The 21854-nt window shown below is 40.3% G+C and overlaps 1 protein-coding gene across 3 annotated transcripts in view; it reads right to left on the bottom strand.

Moving 5' to 3' along the window:
- The window catches only part of BMPR2 (bone morphogenetic protein receptor type 2), a 163825-nt gene that overhangs the window by 128144 nt on the left and 13827 nt on the right, over positions 1-21854 (bottom strand). Inside the window, exon 2 of one of the 3 annotated variants that reach the window (XM_043505604.1) lies at positions 17543-17628. The exons of 1 other annotated variant lie outside the window; for it this stretch is intronic. The gene's annotated coding sequence lies outside the window, so the exon portion shown is untranslated. Of the gene's footprint in view, positions 1-9027; positions 9220-17542; positions 17629-21854 lie in introns of all 3 variants that reach the window. One more of the 3 variants, XM_043505603.1, reaches the window with a different exon arrangement.

Genomic DNA, 21854 nt, shown 5'->3' with positions numbered 1-21854 from the left:
TATTTAGACTAATCAGGATCAGAGAGGACTGTGAGGAACTTCAAAGATGCCTAAACAAGCTAGGCATTGCAACACGATGGCAAATAATATTCAGTGTCAATAAATGCAAAATAATGCACACTAAAGAGAAAAATTTAAACTACTTGTGAACCTTACAGGGTTCTCAATCAGTTGTATCAACTCAAGAAAGGGACCTGGGTGCAAGTAGACAGCTCAATGAAAACCACAGCTTATTGTGCAGCTGTGGACAAAAAAAGCTAATAAGATACTATTATTAATAAGGAATGGGATGGTGAAATTATACAGAGAACATTATGCCTTTATATAAAATCAACAGTGTGGCCTCATCTGGAATACTGTATGCAGTACCAGTCACCTCATCTTAAAATTGCAGAAGCAGAGGGGATTCAGGAAAGAGTGATGAGAATAATCAAAGGCCTAGAAAAATTCCCCCATGAAGAGAGATTGAGAAGACTGGGATTGTTTACCTTAGAAAGGAGAAGAATAAGAAGGGAAAGGGTAAAATACATAAAATAATGAAAATTTATAATTAATGTTATAGAGAAAGTAGATCAGGAACTTTGTTCTCCCAGTCTCATGAAATAAGAATAAAGGGCAGTCAATAAAACTGAAGGGTGGGAAATTCAAAATCAATAAAAGGAAATACTTATTTACACAATTTGAGATTAAACTGTGGACTTGTTGTGGCCAAGAATATAACAAGATTCACAAAAGGACTGAATATTTCAATAAACATATCGAGAATTTCCAGAGTTATAAATAATGACAACAAACTTTGAAATATATATAAAAACGTGCCTCAGAGCTTACGCCAATCTAAGGCCATACCTACACTAGTGAGGTTAGAGGTGCCTGCTGTAAGATCACTCGTGTAGCCGCTTTATGCCGACGGGAGAAGCTGGTAGTGTAGACATGGCCTAAATATTAGAGGCCAGGATGAGACCTATGTACAGGGCAGATTACCCCACCACTGCCTAATGCAAGGTTCTTACATCTTCTTCTGAAGCATCTGTTACTGGCCACGATCAGAGAGATTATACTAGAACTAGATGGACTTTGATTCTGATCTAGAATGGCAATTCCCCTATGTAGGAAAGATCCTAAAGACAGGTCTTTTAGTCCCATATTATTTGCATCTTCCCTTTGGTAGAGGACTTTCCTTGATCATTTCAAGGAGCTCATGAACTGCTTCAGCAGAAAACAGCTATAGAAATGGCTGTGCTTATCAGCTCCCCTCCTTCCACCACAAGGCCTTCTGAATCCTGATTTTTTTTTAATATCAGAACAGGAAAATGGCAACTAAATCAGAGAGGAACTGACAGACCTCAAATATAAATTGATTTTATGTCCCAGAAAAAGTCCAATCATCATTATCAAAAAGTCTCCACTTGTCTTTTTTGAAAGATTAAATTATCCGGAATTTCATGGTGTAGCCAGATTCTGATTTACAAGGATTTCAATTTATTAGACAAAATTGCTTCCAACTATTTCTCTGACATACTAACATGTTATAAATATTCTATGACCTTTATCCACTCCCCCCCCATTGGCAAAACACAACAGATCTATCAAAAGACTGTTCAACCCCTCTCCCAAACCCTCACTCATCATCTGTCTGATGATTCAGCAAGTGTAACTGTGTGTAGCTCACAAAAGCTTATGCTCTAATAAATTTGTTAGTCTCTAAGGTGCCACAAGTACTCCTTTTCTTTTTGCGAATACAGATTAACACGGCTGCTACTCTGAAACCTATCCAATTTTTAATTTCCATCCAATTTCCCAGCCATTTTCCAGTTTTTTTACATGTATAACTGTACTAATTACACCCCTGCGACAGCACAGGCTTTCAGCTACTAGTAAATACATTCAGGATTGTGAGGCACTCAGATACTATGGTAACGGAGTCCCAGACAGATATGCCAGATAAGCAAAACCTCTCTGTTTCTTTGGGAAGTGGCTAAATGGTTGTAAACTTGTAGCAATTTTGTCAGGGGAAAACCCCCCATCTTCAACAATACTTTGTCTTTTAAATGGATAAGGAGTAGATGGTGTCCACTGTATTTGACTGAATAGATCTTTACATACTTCAAGTTTTGGTTCTTAAATGCATCACTTGCAGAATTATACCACCATTTTTTAAAAGATTTGAGAATTTCAGAAAAAGATAAGCATCAAAACCATTCAACACTACATATACATATAATACTTTTATGGGGGACTTGGAAGTAAAAGAACACATCAGCTCTGCACAGATTACTCTACCCTCAATAACATTAGATAAAAATCTGCATTTCAGAGAAAACAGCAGGATAAATAAAAATGTTGGTGCTGAAGTCTCAAGTGGTATTTACACACGAACCTTGTGCATCATTAAGCTGACATCAAAGTTTATCTATATAGATTTACGCAAAGAACCCAGAAAAAGGCTGTGCAGAGCACGATATTCCTCCAGAAATTATTGTTCAGTATCTTCAACGCTTATTGAGTTCTGTTTTGTTATTCTCATCTCTAAAATGATCTTCTTTATAGTACCCAATCAGAAGATTCATTCTTCACACTAGTCTGGAGTCTCGAGTTTCATTCACTCAGCAGCATATGCAAATTAGCAAAAGTTATCTTCAACTATGTCAGCACTCTTCTACCTCGCTAGTCTTGTTCTTGTTTACAAGCAGAAAAAGGATTATAATAGCCATTTCTGACATTTTTCTCTACTCCTGAGGGAATTCTGTGCCAAAAAATAAAAAATTCTGCAACTAAAAATTCTGTGCACAATATTTTGAAATTATGCAAAATTCTGCATTTTTGGTCAAAATAATACAATATAATCACACCAGTTTCAATTATATTTGATCATTTATTTCAAAAACTTGTCAGTAAGTATGTCTAACAATACGGACAACAAAAAAAGATTCAGGAAATGCTTTTAGACAAACAGACTCCTTCCTTACTAGGCATATTAATACAGAACTTTGATTAATAATTCATTTAAACTACAATACAGAACCATATTTCCCACACCCCTCAGAAGCAGTGCAAAGGCTTGGGGGAGTCAGTGGTAACAGAGAAGCTGAGGGAGAGGGAAGTAAATTGATGGGAAGGAGCCTGGGTGTGAACTTGGAGGGTTGTTGGGTATGGGTGGGAAAAGTATGAAATGGGGAGGGGGAGTTGGGGGATTGTTAGGGAGCTTCCCCCATGAAGATCTTGGCTGACCCCTAGCCTCTCCCATTCAGTCAGGTACATATGCCCCATCTCCATGTGTTCCTGCACCACCACCCCCACACTCAGACCCAATCCCTGCACCCCCACTCAGACACCCACTCCTGCCATCCCCATGTGGCCCTGCACCACCACCACCCCGGTCCCTATATGGCTCTCTACCCTGTCCCCCATCCTCATGTGTCTCTGTGCCTGGCCACTCCTCTGTCCCTGTACCCCCCCCCACGTCCCCATGTGTCTGTGTCCCCACCCAGCACTCCCGTCCTTGTGTCCCTGTACCCCTTCCCCATGTGTCTGTGCCCCCACACAGCCACTCCTCTGTCCCTATGTATCCCTGTACCCCCTCCCCCGTGTCTCTGTGCCCCCATACGGCCACTCCCTTGTTCCTGTGTCCCTGTACCTCCTCCCCCATCCCCATATGGCCCTGCACCTCCCTCGCCCCTATGGCCCTATGCCTCCACTCCCATTCAGCTCCTGCCCCAGTCTATACTCCCCCTCACTAGCCCTTACGAGCCCGTCTGTCTCCCCCCCCAGCATCCCACGCTGTCTGTCTCCCCATAGCCCATCTCCTGACCTGGCCTGCTGTGGCGGTTCTGATGGTCCTCAGTTCCCTAAAAAAAAATCTCTGTCTTCTGCACAGATAAGCTTTAGAATGCAATTTAGAATGCATTAGAATGTAAGTTAGCAAAAAAGTTCACGTTGTATAGTTATCCTCCCTGTTCATTAGAAAAATTTGTATACACTTAGTCTTAAAGGAAAGGACAACTGGCAAATTAGAGTGTTATAATCAAAGAAAGATATGGTGAATATTTGCCAGTATTTTGCCAAAAGTGTGTGTGTGCGTGCGTGTGTGTGCGTGCGGCAGGCCCACCATGTACTGTTGGCTAACTGCCAGTTCCTGATTAATCCACTGCCCTCCAAGATTTACTTTAGGTAACAAACATGCACCCAGAATCAGTCAAAGTAATACCAGTGCTGTGAGAGGGGGGGAAAAAAAAAAAAAAAAAAAAAAAGAATGGAAGGTGGAGAAAAAAAGGAAAAACAAAAAGGATAAAAATAGTGGTGATCCTACAACGACCGAGCCCCACATAATTTTTTCCCATTAAGTATTATTTGCACCAACTGTGTCTGGAAATGAGTTTCCAAAAAAGTGTGTACTTTGGTAGCCCACTGGACTATCACACAGTAAGACCATTTTTTCACCTCTGTTCCTGGTTCTTTAAAAAAAATTAATTGGGATGTAAAGAGAGAGTCACCTCCAAAAGTTAACTCCCCTTTTTTTATACCTTGGTCCCTAGATCCTCCTCCTAAAATCTGGGGTAAACACAGGGTTTACAATGAGTATCCCTAGAATAATATGGCATGCCAAAATCTTCAACCAATGTCTTACATCTGTGCATGCTTATGCTTCAGGCTGCCCATTCTTTCTTCTGCTCAGGCTAAACAAGCACTTAAGAGAAAACATTTGACAGGAAAAAAAAGGAAGTAAAGTATGTGAGAAAAAGGAAACGGAGAAAGGAACTACAAAAGCAAAAAAGAAACAATTTTAAGGGGATAATTCTTACCCAATTTTATAAGTATGTTTTAAAAGTATGGCCTTTGCAGTAAAGAGGAGCAAGAAAAAAAAAAAACAAAGGGCCAACCACCATTCAAGGAAAGAAAAGGGTAGGTTGTATGGAGAAGCTTCCTACGGATTGTTGCTTTTGGGGGCATCGGATGGACATATACCACGGTATACCCGTTCTTTAATGTGGTAAAGTAGAGCAATGGATAAAAAAAAATTATACACAATTTGGTTTTGGAAATTCACTTACACATGCTGCAGGAGGGATTAACTGAATCTCAGTACAAAAAACTGTTTGAGATTTTATTTTGAATAATTAAAATATCTTCATATACTTGAGTAGTTAATTGCCTGTGCTATCAAAAACAACTTGGGCAGTTGCTCAATGGTCTTTACTGTTTAATAGAAATTTACATTAAAAGAGTCATTCAAGAAGACTAAAGAGGGTAAATGGACTACATAATCAGAACCATCAATAGATCTGACTTGTGGGAAGTTTCCTGTGGATGCTTGGTGTACCATTGCAACAAGAGAAAAAACCAAGCATTGAGAGGTTAATAAAATTTCATATTTAATTTAACATAGCTTAGACAATAGTAGAACAGTATGCATTTTTAAATGTAATTAAAAATGTTTATTCTTAATCAGTACCTTTGTACTCTTTGGATTATTTATATGAACATTAGTCTGCATATTGGAAAAAGTTGATAGCTGTAAAAATATTAAGTATTGCATTTGTAACTTTTAAAAGAACCAGCCAGAATTTTTAGACGTTAACACCTCCACAATGGGTTGTCAGACAAAAATCACAACTCATTTCCCTTTAAGCTTAAAAAGTTTTATCAGATCAAAAGTAAGTAATTTCACAACAAACTTTGGATTTCTGAGATTTCATAAAGATTGTCATTTTGAGATCATAACAGAAAGAGACAGTTTAGTCTAGTGGATAGGGCACTGGACTGACCGTAAGAAAACCAGAGTTCTATTTCCAGTTCTGCAGCTGACCAGCTTTGTGAGCCAGGGCAAACCTTTGCCTCTCTCTCTCCTCCCACTCTATTTAGATTGCAAGCAGTTTGAGGAAGATTCTGTTTCTTATTACATGTTTGTAATGAAACCCTAGTCCTGTTCAGGGCCTTAATGCAATATTGTAATTACAAATGAAAAATAAAATAGAAATGACTTAATAAAGCAGGGGTTCTCTCACTTTTTTCAAGTGTGAACCACATCTTAATTCCAAATGTCTAGGGAATATCTCCCCTCCAGTTCACGACTGAGCAACAGTCCCGCGGCAACTTAAACAATTACTTACATGGAAAAGTAGTTATTTTTAACCATTCTGCTTAGTGGCTCCCGTCTGAGGGAGGCTCCCATTTCCTCCCTTCATCTTATGTAGCAGCAGCTAATCTGGTTCGTCCTTTTTCTTCAGCTGCTTTTACAAGCAAGCATCTAGGCTTCTCTCTATCGCAGTGTTAGGTTTAAGGCATAACTTGAATGTTGCCCTAACCCAACTCCCATCCACACAAAAAGCTCTACTTCATGTTTGGTAGTGCTTTTAACCAGTGGTTCTCAACTTTCCAGACTAGCGTACTCCTTTCAGGACTCTGATTTTTCTTGTGTACCCCACAAGTTTCACCTCACTGAAAAACTAGTTGCTTACAAAATCAGACAAAAAAATACAAAAGTATCACAAAACACTATTACTGAAAAACTTCTTACTTTCATTTTTCCATATAATTATAAAATAAATCCATTGGAATATAAATATTATACTTACATTTTAGTGTATTGTATATACAGCAGTATAAACAAGTCATTGTCCATATTAAATTTTAGTTTTTACAGACTTCATTAATGCTTTTTATGTAGCCTGTTGTAAAACTAGGCAAATATCTAGAGGAGTGGATGTACACCATGGAAGACCTCTGCGTACTCCGAGGAGTACACGTACCCCTGGTTGAGAACCACTGTTAAACTCAAGCTAACCGGCCCATGAAGGGGTGTGGGTTGAAGCTCAAATGCTACAGAGGAATGAGCTAGTAAATGCAGTGGGAACACATCCATTTTGTGCTGCTAATACAAGCACTCCGCGCTGCATGAGTGTTATTCTGGAGTGTGGCTGCTCTCACTTGACTTAGGCTAACTCAAGAGGAGTAACCTGAGCTAACATCACAGTGAATACAACCAGCGATATATATCTGTAGAAACAGAAGCCTGGGAAAAAGTCAGCACCATGTGACCTACCAGCTTGCTGCTGCCCACAAGCAAGTGTTCCATGGACCAGTAGTGGTCCATGAACCATAGATTTCAAAACACCTGTACTGGAGCATCAATTATTATATATGCAGCATTAATATCTTATGCTGACAGATATTTTATTTCTCCTTTAATTTTAACTCTAATTCCAGATGAATACTGGTTATTTGGAGACCAACAAGGGCCGACTGGCATAACATAAGTCAGCTCCATTCTGCTCTTAACAATCTGTGCTTCTCATCCAAGTAAGGACTGCAGAAACCTCTGAAACTAATGGAACTGGTGGACTCCTGACACTTCCCATAGAGTTGATGTCTTCCTTCCACTCGTGCACGAGTCTGGGGGCATCATCCTGGCAAACAGTAGTGTATTTTCACAGTTTGTCCATTGCTTTTTAACAGAGTGCTCATCTGTCTTTTGGGGACACACATCACGGTAAACACCCTCAAAAATAAGGACAGCCTGAATAAGTACACATGCAATTACTAGCCTACATCTGCAGTGCCCATCATATCAGCTAGAGAAATATTCAAAACTACCAATCTTCCTCTGCTGCACTGTCTTTAAATAGTCCATACTCCCGATGGCCACAGCCCATCTTGCATTAATTAACCCTTTTCCCAAGTTGGCAGAACAACCTGTTGCCCACCCCACAGGCCCAGGGATTGTACACAAATGAGCAAGAACATAAACCTTACCATCTACAAGATCACCAAGGAATGGGAAGAGGTTATGAAATGGATTTCCAAAAATCAAGGAAAAAGCAGTATTTTATCACTGTTGGCATGGAGACCTCAATTTTGACAATAACCTGTTGTCCTCTTTTTTTCCACCCCATACCAGCTGACACCTTGTGGTGACCAAGGACAGAAGTGCTAGTATTAAGTGAACACCTATCCAACCTATGCAAGTGGAAGACATGTTCAAAGAACTCCTGTAAACATCCCAAGCGAGGCATTAAAAAAAAAAAAAAACCCACAGGTGTGGAGGGAAGGGTGTCCGAAGCACAAAGAGGAGGAAGAAAAAGGACATGCCCTCACAAGCACAGCTGTTATAGATGCCATCCTGGTAGCTCTGTAAGGATGCTACCACAGCCTTCACATCCCCTACAGCCCTCTAACCGCTGAGATGTCCACTTTTGGGAGGACGCAATTCCCTCTGACAATGCCCAGAAACAGATTCTTCTCCAGGCATTCTATGCCATAGGACAATAAAGAAAGACAGACAGACAGTGGGAGATCCCCTTAACTCCCTCACATATAAAGGGAGATACCTTTCCACTGGCATCCCACATCCCAAGATGCAGATAACAGTTTTGAGTGCCCTACATGTACACATTTGTGGCCATGCCTCAGTAACTTGCACGCTCCTTTTTAAAACGTAGGGCGGGGGTTAGTTCTTTTTCCTCTTTTTCTATTTACACATTGTTATGTATTTTTTACTAAAACAATCCATTGGTACACTTGTTATTTATTAAAAATGCATTCTAAATATCTCTGTATCATGATTCTGCACCTAGGACAATTTATGTAAACAGCCACTTCGACTGCACCTTCATATGTCCTATAATAAAAATCCTTAGCTACACTATGTTAAAATCACCACAAAGTATACTGGAACCCCTATGTATGTCCTGAAGAAAGCTCTGTCCATTATTCATATGCATGAATTCAACTGCAGGAATCACGATTTAAGCAAATGTATATACACTGATCACAACTGGCCCCTAGCTTCAGAGTAGGAGCATAAGGCATCCCTAACTCCGTGCCTCTGGATAGTTATAGCATATCATAGAGGCATCTTCTCTGTCTGTTAAAAATGTTCAGCAAGTCTCCGAACCTCTTTCTCTCATCCATTTGCAAGGCTCTCCCCCTTGTTCTTTCAAAAGTTGTGCAAAACACAATAAGCAGCTATCATAAGCAGCAGTTATTTCTCATCAGCATCCAGCCTAAACATCAGATGCCTCCATCTACCTTTCAGTCTCCAAAATGCACATTCCAGTCATTCTGCAGCTACTCAGGGTAGTTCCTCTTGCCCATCCAATTGCCTAGCAAGAGGCATAAGCCAGTGAAGCAGAGGGTAAGCAAGGTGTCCCAGAAAGACTGGAAGAATGGCAATGTCATCAATGTCCATCAACACCACTGGAGAAAAAGTCCCATTTCTCACTGCGGAAAAAACAACAACAAAAAACGAATTTCTAAAGACCCTGATCTCATGGATCTTTCCAAAACATCCTATATATTAATACTGGTGAACCATCCATGGTGATCAAACAGATCTTGCAGCACCATAGAGAAATATACCTTTCTGTTGAAGAACTCCAAAGCACAGATGAGGGGCAAAAAAATAGGCATGCAATTCCTAAAAAAAGGATCCAATGCAACTCAGAAACCCCATCTGTGCAAACTTGTTAATAATCTCCTGTTCGTTGTCCAGCCTTATGATCAGAGGGCGAAGGGAAGAAGCGCCTTCCTGATTGAAGCACACACCTCCATCACAGTTGCCCCTGTACTCGATCTACTGACACCAAACTGGTTAGCTACAGACTAGTAGCAGTTAGATATGAAGAGTTTCCAGATACTAATGGCCACATGCTTCTCCATACCAATGGCAGCTCTCGTGTAGATGTTTCACTGCTGCCTGAGGCCTTTAAAAACCTCTTCTCTGGGGAGAGCAAAGTTACTGCCAGGCTAGTGGCAGCAGGGACACAAGCTTTTCCAGGCTGAGAGGCTGTGCTTCTTCCCATAGTAACGGAGTGTTTCCAAGGCCCACTTTACCGCAAAGCATTCCTTCTCTACCATAGCATACTTTTGTTCTCTGGGCAGGAGTCTCCTACTAAGGAATAGGATTGGGTGTGCTTCCTCTCCTACCATTTGAGAAAGCACAACTCCCAACCCAACCTCGGAGGCATCGGTTTGCAGTACAAACTCCTTCTCAAAGTCCGGGGCTACTAGCCCTGGGTTACTGCGGAGGGCTGTCCTCAGATCTGTAAAAGCTTCTTCAGCTGCACTGATCATCAGCTGCCATGTGGATGCAACAGTTTATCCATGAGCCACTGGAAGGTTGCGGGAGCCCCATGTAATCCAAAAGGGAGGACTGTGTACTGATACAATCTTTCTGGTGTAGGAAACGCAGTCTTCTCTTTGGCTGCCTTGGCCTGAAGGATAGCCAATAACCTTTGGTCAGGTCAAGGGCTTTTCCCAATCAGTCAATTAGCTCGTCTATCTGAGGTATAGGGTAAGCATCAAAGTGGACACCTCCTTTAATTTTCAGAAGTCATTGCAGAATGCTGTCATATAGTTTAGGTACAAGGACAATTGGACTGGACCATTTACTATGGGACTCCTCTGACTCCTAGCACCAGCATTCTCCTAACTTCAGTCCTGACCTCCTCCCGTTTTGCCTCTGCAATCTGGTAGGGCTTAACATTCACCTTTACTCCAGGATCTGAGATAAGAGGATGATGAATTTCTGTGGTCCTGCCTGGCTTCTCTGAGAACACATCATGGTTCTGGCCCTTAAGTGTGGTCGGGGGCCATATAATTGGCAGTCTGGGCAGGAGGCGCATCATCATCAGATCTCCATATAAACTCCTGGCCAAAAAAACTTCCATAGGATTTGATCAAGGGTCTTATCTATCCCTAGGTGTCCTCCAAACAAATGACTACGAGCTAGGTCCAACACTGCCCTCTGGTGCCTTCTAGGTACTAAGAGCTGCTCCACTTCTTGCTCTTGCATTTGAACTACAGGGAGTTCTCAGACTTACGACGCCCGACTTACCTCAGATGTTACTCATGACGCTTTTCAATTGACTACCCGTTACACCCCTACAATGCTTGTTTTGCCCTTACAACGAAAGCTGGCAGGGAGAACAGTACACATCACATGCTGAGCCTCAGCCAATCACTGATTTCACTGTTCAAGCTTTCTCATTGGCTCCCGGCCCCAGGCTCAGCCAATCAAAAACAAGCAGCAAGGCTACCCTGCAACAAGCTACTCTGGCCCTGGACTCTATATAGGTCCCTTTTTATCATGAAGCGTAGCCCTAGGCCTTTGGTTTTCCCTTCCTCCGGGATCCCATTCACCTCAATTACCTCTTTTCTAATACTATCATATAGTGGATCATTAGCCTGATCCTACCCACAATTCTCAAGTGCAGGTCCAATATGCCCAAATTCTCCCCTTTGCTCTCTCCAGAGGAGGGGTTTTTAAAGGCCTCATGCAGCCCTTAATTGTATTCAGGTGTCCCTAATTGACCTGAGGTAATCCCTTCTCAGCTTGAAGGAAAAAGGGCCTTTAACATTCTAGGGCTAATATAATCGACCTTCCAGGACCCTCTTGCAGCCACACTGTCACAATATAGTTAAACTTTCCCTCTAAGTACAGCACTTAACACCTGCCAGCTGCAAAGTCAAGAACTCCAAAGTTGGAAAATGCCAAAATTTTTGTTGCCTGTGCAGCATTAAATTTGCCTTCTTGTGCTCTCAAAAAATTATATCATTTTTAACTACATAGTCACATACTGTTTTTTCCACTGGACCCTGACACATTTGATGCACAGAATGCTCGTCTAATTGGTTCTAGAAGTTGGAACATGTATTAAGTACACAGCAGGGGAGTAAAGGAAGAAAAAGGACAGCTTTGTGGTTAAGGCTGGTGACTATCACACAGGAAAGCTCAGTCTTAATCCCTGACTCTGCCAAATCTTCTGATGTGATGTTGACCAAGTACTTAAACTAAAATTTGGCAGGTGACCTCTAATGTTCCTCATTCCTAGGGTCCAATTTGAGACACTTGTGGACTGATAAGCAGAAGTACTGAGGACTCAGAATTGCAGCTGGAGTCAGTGGGAGTTATGGATGCTTAGCATCTCTGGCAGTAAGGTAGTATAACCTGAGCACAAGAGTGGAAGTCAACAATAGATCATAAATTCTAATTCTTTCTCTGCCACTCAGTCTCTGTATCAGTTTCCCTATCTGTAAAAAGGGGACAATAGTGCTCTCTTATCTCACAGTACAGATAAATTCATTAATGTCTCCAAGGTCCTCAGATACTATAGTGACAAGGGCCCTAGAGAAGACCAAAAGGAAATTACTAATTCCGTAGTTGTCAGGATTGAGTCCCACCAGGTCCTTAGGCAGCATCCTTATTCACTGCAGCATGGCAGCGAACTGAACCGTTGCCCCGACCAACAGCCTTAGTGCTAAAGTCCTACAGAACAACAGCATCCATGCTCCAGGCCTCTAATTAGATGGACAGGCAGCACTCTCATTGGATACCTGGACTATATAAAGACCCCAACAGGAAAAGGAAGCTGTGTGAGCAACAAACCATTTGGCTGTTGGTTGCTGTCTAGACCGCCTTGCTCTGTCACTTTGCCGGACCATAACTTGTTGCCCTGCTGCCATACCTGACCTTGCCTCTAACCCGCTATCCTGGCCCATTGGATTGGATCTTCCAGCTACTGACCCCAGTGAGAATACTGACTATTGCCCCAGACTGTCTGATACCGTTTGACCTCTTGGCTACTGACAATGCACATCCACTTGACTGCTGCTCTGGACTGCTCCCTAGCCCACCTTGACTACTGTGCATTACAGTAGTCATGGCAAGCTTTGGACAGTGGACAACATGTAGTAAGGCAATGACCACTAAACTGAATAATGAGAATAAAATATTTAACAGCAACTTAATTCCCCAAGCACCCTCAGCCTTGCAAACTAAAGGAGACAAGGGCCCTATGGAGAAAAAAAAAATAGTATGTTATATAATTAAAGACCAACATAATACAGATGAAAAAGGAAGGAAAATTAAACTTGCACAAAACCTAAATCCTGGCATTTCCTAACTTTACAGTGCTTGACTTAGCAATTTAACAAATGTTTTAATGTATGTGATTATTAAATATTATTATTGTATTGTGTTTTCTGTATGTGATTATATTTAAGTTAACATATACAGCAACATGTGATACCACACACACATACACAGGTGCTGGAACTCGGGGTGCTGCCTCAACTCTTGACTTGAAGTGGTTTCTATTATGTACAGGGTTTACAGTTTGGTTCAATGGCTCTCAGCATCCCCCCCTATAAAAACTGTTCCAGCACCCCTCCACACAAAGAATAAATAAGGCTTTCTATGGGATCGATAACTTTCAATTTCCTGACTTTTGTGCATTGAAAATATTAAATCATAGCACTGTATGCATTTTGTTTATTTGTTTTCAATTAATTTTTGCTCTTAAACTTTTGAACTAAGAAGGCAAATGAAGACTAGCATTGGGGAGGGGATGAGGATAGAGAACAACAGTTACTCCACCTGGCCCCTGCAAATGTCAGTATTTCCATTATAAATGTTGGTGCCACCACCTTTAATGATATCAAAACTCCTATAGTAACCAGATTAATTTTTTTTTTTGTAACTGAAATCTCCTATATGTCTTCATGTTTTGATATGGCAGTATGGTATTTTATATACTCCACTAACTCTTCTGTAAGCCTTGGAGAAATCTTACATTAAATTATGCTCTAACTGGGTTTAGGCACCACAGCCAGAAACAGAATAAGAATCCAGTCTATGATTACCATGGAAATAGTTTATGACAGGGTAAAAGTCCATTAGGAAAGGGTTTTTTAAATTTCATGTATGCAGTGAAGTTAGTCTTCCCACCTACCTCAATCCCACAAAAAAGTTATTTGCCAAGTGTCTGAACTAAGCTAAAACAATGAAAACACATTACCATCAGAGGGGATGAGTTGATTGAGAGTGGGGAAGAAATCTGTAGACATGATCAGAGTTTCTATTATCAGTTGATCCAAATATTTTGTTGGATAGGATATTAAATTTTAGCACAACTGAAGCCTTGGACATGAATAGTATCCAAGAGTCAAAGTCAATGTGTATTTCTTATCTTTCTCTCAGGAGACACTAATAAAAGCTAAAAGATTCAAACACCAATATGCAATAATGCTAATACTCTGAAAAAGGAGAGTTCATAGAACACCATAACTTTAAAAAAAAAAAAATTCACATCCTCAGTTATTTGGTTAACCATTAGGTTTTGGGCGAGGTTTTCCTGATATATACACATCATATTCAGTAATATCCAAAATCTACCCTCACAGCATTGGGAAGAACTGAGAATTCCAAAATATAATTTGGTATCAAATAAAATAGATGTAGATAATTGGCTGGTTTGAAAGTATTTTAGAATTAGTTTAATTTCACCTTTCCATAGTAAGAAAAATATCTGAAAGAGATTTTCATGTCAAAAAGTCTATCAGAGATAAAGAAATGTAATATTCAAGTTTCATATTAAACCTAAACTAGGATTAAGGGCAATAAAGTATTTAACCAAACAGCAGATCAAATGGATTTTTATTTTTTAATAAAAAAAGACATAAGGAATGTTGAAATGAGTTACCAAGACAACTAATTTTAACCCGAATTAAAATTACTGATTTTCATTTAACTGAATTTGTGCTTATTTCATCTTTAGAATACATCCGCTTCTGCCAGTGTAATTAGAGCCCTGAAAATCTACTTTATATCTGAGGATATGCAAGGACCATGTTTGCGGATCAGATGTGGATACAAACTTTGTATCCGAACTGGGCTCTAAGTATAATCCAGTACCTACTGTTTCCGCTAATAAAAGTCTGCCTGGAGGGGATTAAATGCAACTGTATCCTCCACTCCATCTGGGTGCCCAAAATTAAACAGCATAGCACCTGAGGGACGTTTTAATGAAGGGAAAGGTAAAAGCACACAAACTGCCAACCAAGATGAATCCTCTTTGTAATACAACCACCTCTGTGATTTGTACCCCCTTGCCCCAGTGAAAATGAGAATATATCAAACCCTAAATTTATGAATTGAGACCTACATTTGGTTCATCTCAAATTAATTACTGTATACATATCAGTAACTTAATGATAAAGTCATTACAGAGATGTTGTAATTATCCTTAAAAACAACATTTCAAACGTAGGAAATTTAGAGTTAATCTTAAATCAAATACATTAAGACACCTCGACACCCTAACTCTGCCCTGTAGCAACATCATTAAATATACAATATTGATTAGTGCATAGCAGTGTTTTTAGTTCTAGATTAAATTTAACTGATTTTTAAAAACACAGACATTTTTCCCCCTCATGGTATCACTACAAAATGCTTGATCATCTATAGTTGTATTAGCCTTACAGGAGTAACAGCAATAAAAAAATTGTTTCTAAATCCATAAGGTATAAAGACATACAGAGAATAGATATGCTGGAAAAAGCAGATGCTATTTTATATTGCAGTACTAGTCACAAAAGCATTTGAAAAAAAAAAAAAACCCAACTGTTATACCAAATAAATTTTGATTAATCTTCTAGAAAAAGTAACCTAGGCTATGAGTTTTCAGTTCAACCCTAAACAGATCAAAATATGGGCCCATAATAGTAATGCTGACAAAACGACCTAGCTAAAGTGGCATAAATTGGCATCCCTGTAATGGAGAAACAGTTGAATTATTTAAAAGTTTTCTTGCAGTTTCCTTCTGAGTCAGCACAACCAGTAATTCAGACCAACCAACTGATCTAGCAAAAGAATGATTTGGCTGTTTGCCATGCTCTGTCCTGGTTTAATATGATATTGATTAAAGCTTGAATTATGTGCACTGCTAAGGATCTTTTTTTAAAAAGTTTACTTATGCATTGATGTTTTTATAAGAAGATTGAGAGTGGCTGTATGAAGTGAAAAATGTTCATTAACTTTAGTGATGAAAACACATTTCATGATGAGTCTTTATGAATGAAATACACTTTGTATACAATATTAAGGTATATTTTTAAATTCATTTTTAACTTGTTTTATTGAAGTTGACATGTAGTAAGAAACACTACATAAGCAAACATATCAAAGGAACATAAATATACATAAAATACATATACATCCAGACCTGCAGAAAGAATAGGATCACCACGAAAGAGGGGCAGTTCACTTCTTCATACTACAAAAGTAATGACTGCTGCATATGTATTGTTTTTAAAACTTCCATCAGGAATTCAATCACTTAGACAAGTTACAACATAGTCTGTGGAGCATCTTAAACATTCTTAATTATGCTGCAACAAGTTTAGGGGAGAAGTGTATTTCCAACGAAAAAGTGATTGGCTTAAGTCATTTAATATAAAGGTTGATACACTAACTAGGATAAAAGAAAAGCAGTACTTGTGGCACCTTAGAGACTAACACATTTATTAGAGCATAAGCTTTCGTGAGCTACAGCTCACTTCATCGGATGCATCCGATGAAGTGAGCTGTAGCTCACGAAAGCTTATGCTCTAATAAATGTGTTAGTCTCTAAGGTGCCACAAGTACTGCTTTTCTTTTTGTGAATACAGACTAACACGGCTGCTACTCTGTAACTAGGATAAATAGCTACAAATAGTAATTTTGGATTATGCAGGTTCTTTGCATTGTAATCTGTTGTTTAATAGTATCTTCTTTTGGTTTTTCAATGTAGAAATACTTAAAATATCTATACATTTTGCAAGTTAAGAGCTAATATTTTACCTCTGCCATTCCTTATCAAAGTGATGTTTGAAAGATGACTTAGGTTTGCATGCTGCTAATGACTACGGATTTCAGCAGCGGATTTATTTTTCCTGAGTCTGTGCACAAGCTACAATGAAAATTAAAAATATATGTTATGCCTCACCACTTTCACATGAAATGAAATTATAATCATACGAAGGAAATCTCCACAACGTTTCCCTCGCTGAGCATCTTCTGATTTTCTGCCAGGGAGGAAGGGAGGCCCTCCTCACTGGCTCTGTGCTCCTTGCAGCTCCTCAACTCCATCCTGAGTTGCATGGCTCCAGTGGCGCTGCCCTACCAAGACTCCTTCTGCATGCAGATGCTTTAAGAACCTCTGTGACATTTTGGGGATCAACCCAGACCAGTCAGAGGTTGCATCAACGCCTGCCCTTTAATCCTTGGTGCTTTAAATGCTCTGTTGGTGCGGCTCAGAGCCCAGACACCAAAAGCCAGCAGACAACTGTGCAGTTCCTTGAGAGTCTGTGTGATGTTCAGCACTCTGATCCTGGCAGACTGCCTACAACACAACAGCCCCACACTGGTCTCCACCAATCTCAGTTACTACTTGCAGGGTGACAGCACCACACTGCCAGGCCCAAACTTTCCCCAAAACATCTGCCCTGAACTATCCAGCCCTTTCCTGGAATACTCAGAAAAATAAGGTTCATTGCTCCTTTAAAGAGACTAAACCACAGCTTATTACTTTTACTGGCATTAACAATCACTTCAATTCAAACATGTCACTGGGTTGGTTTAATTAAAAGTAAAACAAGTTTATTAACAAGGAGATAGGTTTTAAGTGAATTCAAGTACAAGGAAGACAAAAATGGTTACAAACAAAAACAAATAAAATACTCTTACTAGTGGCTAAGACTTAGCTCAAGGCAGATTTCTTACCAATCTTTCTACTTTCCAGACATGGGTGACTTCCTCTTAGTCAAGACCTTCCACAGAAGTGCAAGGTGCTGGTTTCCCTTGTCATCCTAAGTGAAAGATGCAAAAATGGCTCTCGTTTCCCCTTATGTATCTCAGAGTCCACTGACCCCGATTAAAGAGGCAGGATGACGTCATGCTGTTCTTCCCTTCCAGCGGGCTTCCCATTCCCCTACTGATTCACATGCAAATAGGACACCCAATTGTTTTGATTTCATTATGCTTACTTTACACATTGGAAACAAGTAGATAGCTCCCTTCCCTCTTGTCTGGGGGAAAACCTGTTTATCTCTGTGTTTGGTCACAGACTTAAAAGCATAATATCAGTAAGTATTCATTATTTCTCATACTGTGTTAACACACATTTCACAACATCAATAATCAGCGTGTCACCAACTTTCATAAATGACCTTACTCAATACACTTTGTATACAATATTAATGTATTATAACTGGTTGATTGAACTCATGCTTTGAGGTTTGAACCCCCGTCTTTATAGATCAATAAACCGTGGAAATGTAGTCTTAGATAGAGTTCTTTTTCTCCTGCTGGGAAGAAATGCCATGGAGTCTGATGAAGACTTCATGCTAGTTTCTCCCCTGCTAGTGATAGCTGCTTTGTTACCTCCTCCCCTTGTTAGCATGATAGCTTTTATGTAAATCACAGAATCACACAGGAGGTCATCTAGTCCAGTCGCCTGCACTCATGGCAGGACTAAGTATTATCTAGACCATTTTTGACAGGTGTTTGTCTAACCTGTTCTTAAAAATATCCAATGATGGAGATATCACAACCTCTCTATGCAATTCATTCCAGTGCTTAACCACCCGGACAGTTAGGAAGTTTTTCCTAATGTCCAACCTAAATCTCCCTTGCTGCAATTTAAACCCATTGCTTTTTGTCCTATCCTCAGAAGTTAAGAAGAACAATTCTTCTCCTCCTCTTCGTAACAACCTTTTATGTACTTAGGTTGTTATGAGGAGGAGGAGGGGGTTATGTCCCCCATGTCTTCTCTTCTCCAGACTAAAGAAACCCACTTTTTTCAATCTTCCCTCATAGGTCATGTTTTCTAGACCTTTCATCATTTTTGTTGCTTTTCCTCTGGACTTTCCTGAAATGTGGGGCCCAGAATGGACATAATACTCCAATTGAGGCCTAATCAGCACAGAGTAGAGCGGAAGAATTACTTCATGTGTCTTGCTTACAACACTCCTCCTAATACATCCCAGAATGACGTTCACTTTTTTTTTTTTTTTTTTTGCAACAGCGTTACACTGTTGACTCATATTTAGCTTGTGGTCCACTATGCCTCCAGATCCCTTTCCGCAGTACTCCTTCCTCGGCAGTCATTTCCCATTTTATATGTGTGCAACTGATTTTTCCTTCCTAAGTGGAGTACTTGGCATTTGTCCTTATTGAATTTCATCCTATTTACTTCAGACCATTTCTTCAGTTCATTTTGAATTTTAATCCTATCCTCCAAAGCACTTGCAACCCCTCCCAGCTTGGTATCATCCGCAAACTTTATAAGTGTACTCTCTAAGCCATTATCTAAGTAACTGATGAAGATATTGAACAGAACCAGACCCAGAACTGACCCCACTTGTTATGCCCTTCCAGCATGACTGTGAACCAGATAACTACTCTCTGGGAACTGTTTTCCAACCAGTTTTGCACCCACCTTATAGTAGCTCCATCTAGGTTGCCTTTCCCTAGTTTGTTATGAGAAAGTCATGCGAGACAGTATCAAAAGCTTTACTAAAGTCAAGATATACCACATCTGCCACTTCCCCCCATCCACAAGGCTTGTTACCCTGTCAAAGAAAGCTATCAGATTGGTTTGACAAGATTTCTTCTTGACAAATCCATGCTGACTGCTACTTATCACCTTATTATCTTCTAGATGTTTGCAAATTGATTGCTTAATTATTTGCTCCATTATCTTTTGGGGTACAGAATGTATTTCATTGTTTCTGCCCGACAAACAAGCTGGTGAGACAAATAAATACACATTCCTTTGTCTAGGGCAGACAAGGTATTGCTTGCCAAACAAATGCGAAGAACATAATTCCAGCACAGGGGTTCTCAAACTTCATTGCCCCACGACCCACTTCTAACAACAAAAATTACTACAGCACCCCAGGAGTGGGGACCAAGGCCTGAGCCCGCCCAAGCTCCGCCAACCCCAGGTGTGGGGTGGGGAAAGGCTGAAGCCCCAAGAGCTTTAGCCTCAGGCAGGGGGCCTGTAACCTCAGAGCTGAAGCTCTTGAGCTTCAGCCCATTAAAACGGGGTCGTGACCCACTTTGGGGTCCTGACCCACAGTTTGAGAACCGCCGTTCTAGCATATACGCATAACTTGCTGTACGTACCCTGTGCATACCCCACACAAGAATACTAATGATCAGTGAGTTACTAGTTTTCCAATATCATCTTTCATGACACTTTTCAGATATAGAATATGACAATTGTGTGTTAGGTGCAGGCCTGACAAGAGTTGATGACACAGAATAGCGAACCACAAATGGGTCTCCGTGTCACAACCTTCCTTAAAGGGCAATTCTTCCAGGCTGTATTATCTTTTTTTGGGTAAACTCAAAAAGGACTGCAGGGAAAAATACATAAATCCTCTCTCGCTCCTTCCGATTCAGCACAGGGCTGCCTGCTCTTCATTCCAAGCACAACCTGCCCAGGCCCAGCTCCCTCTACCTTCCAGACACAGAGTGCCACCCACACACAGTCCCTTCATGTGGGGTTCCTGGGGGCATACTCTGGTCTACCGTAGTTAGTTGGGATCCCAGATTTTCTCACATAACTTGTCTGTTAGAATATTAGCCTAACCCAATTGCAGGCTCCTTCCCAAAATAATAGATAATGTTGCTTCAACCCCTCCCCCTCCACACCACAATTTTCTCAATGCACTTTTAGCATACTGCTTGGGTGGTAACCAGCAAGATGATCAAGAATGTAACTGAAGGAAAAGTTTGGAGGGAGTCTCTGGTGATTGAGGGAAGGATAAAAGTGGAGTGTTTCATCTCTCACGGGTACACAGATAGTTTAACACTGAAAAGAAAAAAGCACTAAAGATGTCGTCATCTTCATTTCTCTAGATTTTAGGAGTAAGTAGGGGGTGTCACCTTAGCTTTTCCCCTCTCCCTTTCACTCCACATTTTGACCACAATAAAACCCTCTCACTCTTTTCTCTTCAGTATTTAAAAAAGTCCATTCTTTCCTTTCTATCTCAACATCCAATCACTCTTCCATACCCTAATCATGTCCTCCTCATGTGTTTTTTGTGACTAATTTAGCCTTTCTACCATCCATCCAAAAACATGCCTGTCAAAATCCTCTCTTTCTTGTCCATCATTTTGACTATATCAACTCCCTTTTGAAATCCTTAACTGGTTCCCTAAAGCAGTACATGCTAAGGCTATGTCTACACTACCATGGTAAGTGGACCTACACTATGCAACTCCAGCTACGTGAATAACGTAGCTGGAGTCAACATACCTTAGGTCGAGTTACCATGGGGTCTACACCGCAGTCGGTCAACATGAGAAAATCTCCCATCCATTTACCTTATTCTTCTCATCGACGGCAGAGTACAGGGGGTCGACTGGAGAGAGATCTGCAGTCGATTTGGCAGGTCTTTACTAGACTCGCTAAATTGACCATTGGTGGATCGATTTCAGAGCGTCAATCCCTGCCATAGTGTAGACCTGCCCTAAGTCCTAACTTCTTGTGCTTTCTGTCAAGACTCTACATCACACAGCCTGACAGCATTCCCCTTCGACCCTGCCACTCCATGAGCAGCACCAATTACAACATCCCTTTCATTGTCTACTCTTACAAATACCTCTGTGCTTTCTTCCATGAGATACCGTATGCTTGGTATCCACTCAAAGTCATTTGTCAAGCTACCTCCCTTTTTATTAAAAATATATATAAGCGTATATATTTATTTATTTTAATTTTTAATTGTGGAACCATGAAGATGTTCCTTACTGAATAGTTGCATAATCTTATTATTGTCACCATTCTCCTTCCTCATCCTTCTACTGTAAGTTTTTGAAATTCTCTTGCTGTCACATCATTCTTAGACCATGTACTCTTCTGTGCACATGCTACACAATTATTTGTGAGGCATACAGTTCATTTTAGTGGGCTGCAAAAATAATCAAGGGTTCATTTTGTTTGTTTTGCATGCAAAACATGCTGCATTATTTCACTGAATTTAAAGCTTGAAATGAAATTAAAGCTTCTAACAACATCATTAGC

The sequence above is a fragment of the Dermochelys coriacea genome, chromosome 11 (assembly GCF_009764565.3).
Source record: "Dermochelys coriacea isolate rDerCor1 chromosome 11, rDerCor1.pri.v4, whole genome shotgun sequence".
Taxonomy (NCBI): domain Eukaryota; kingdom Metazoa; phylum Chordata; order Testudines; family Dermochelyidae; genus Dermochelys; species Dermochelys coriacea.
Note: the sequence above shows the minus strand (reverse complement) of the source record. Positions and strands in the feature narration are given on the sequence as shown.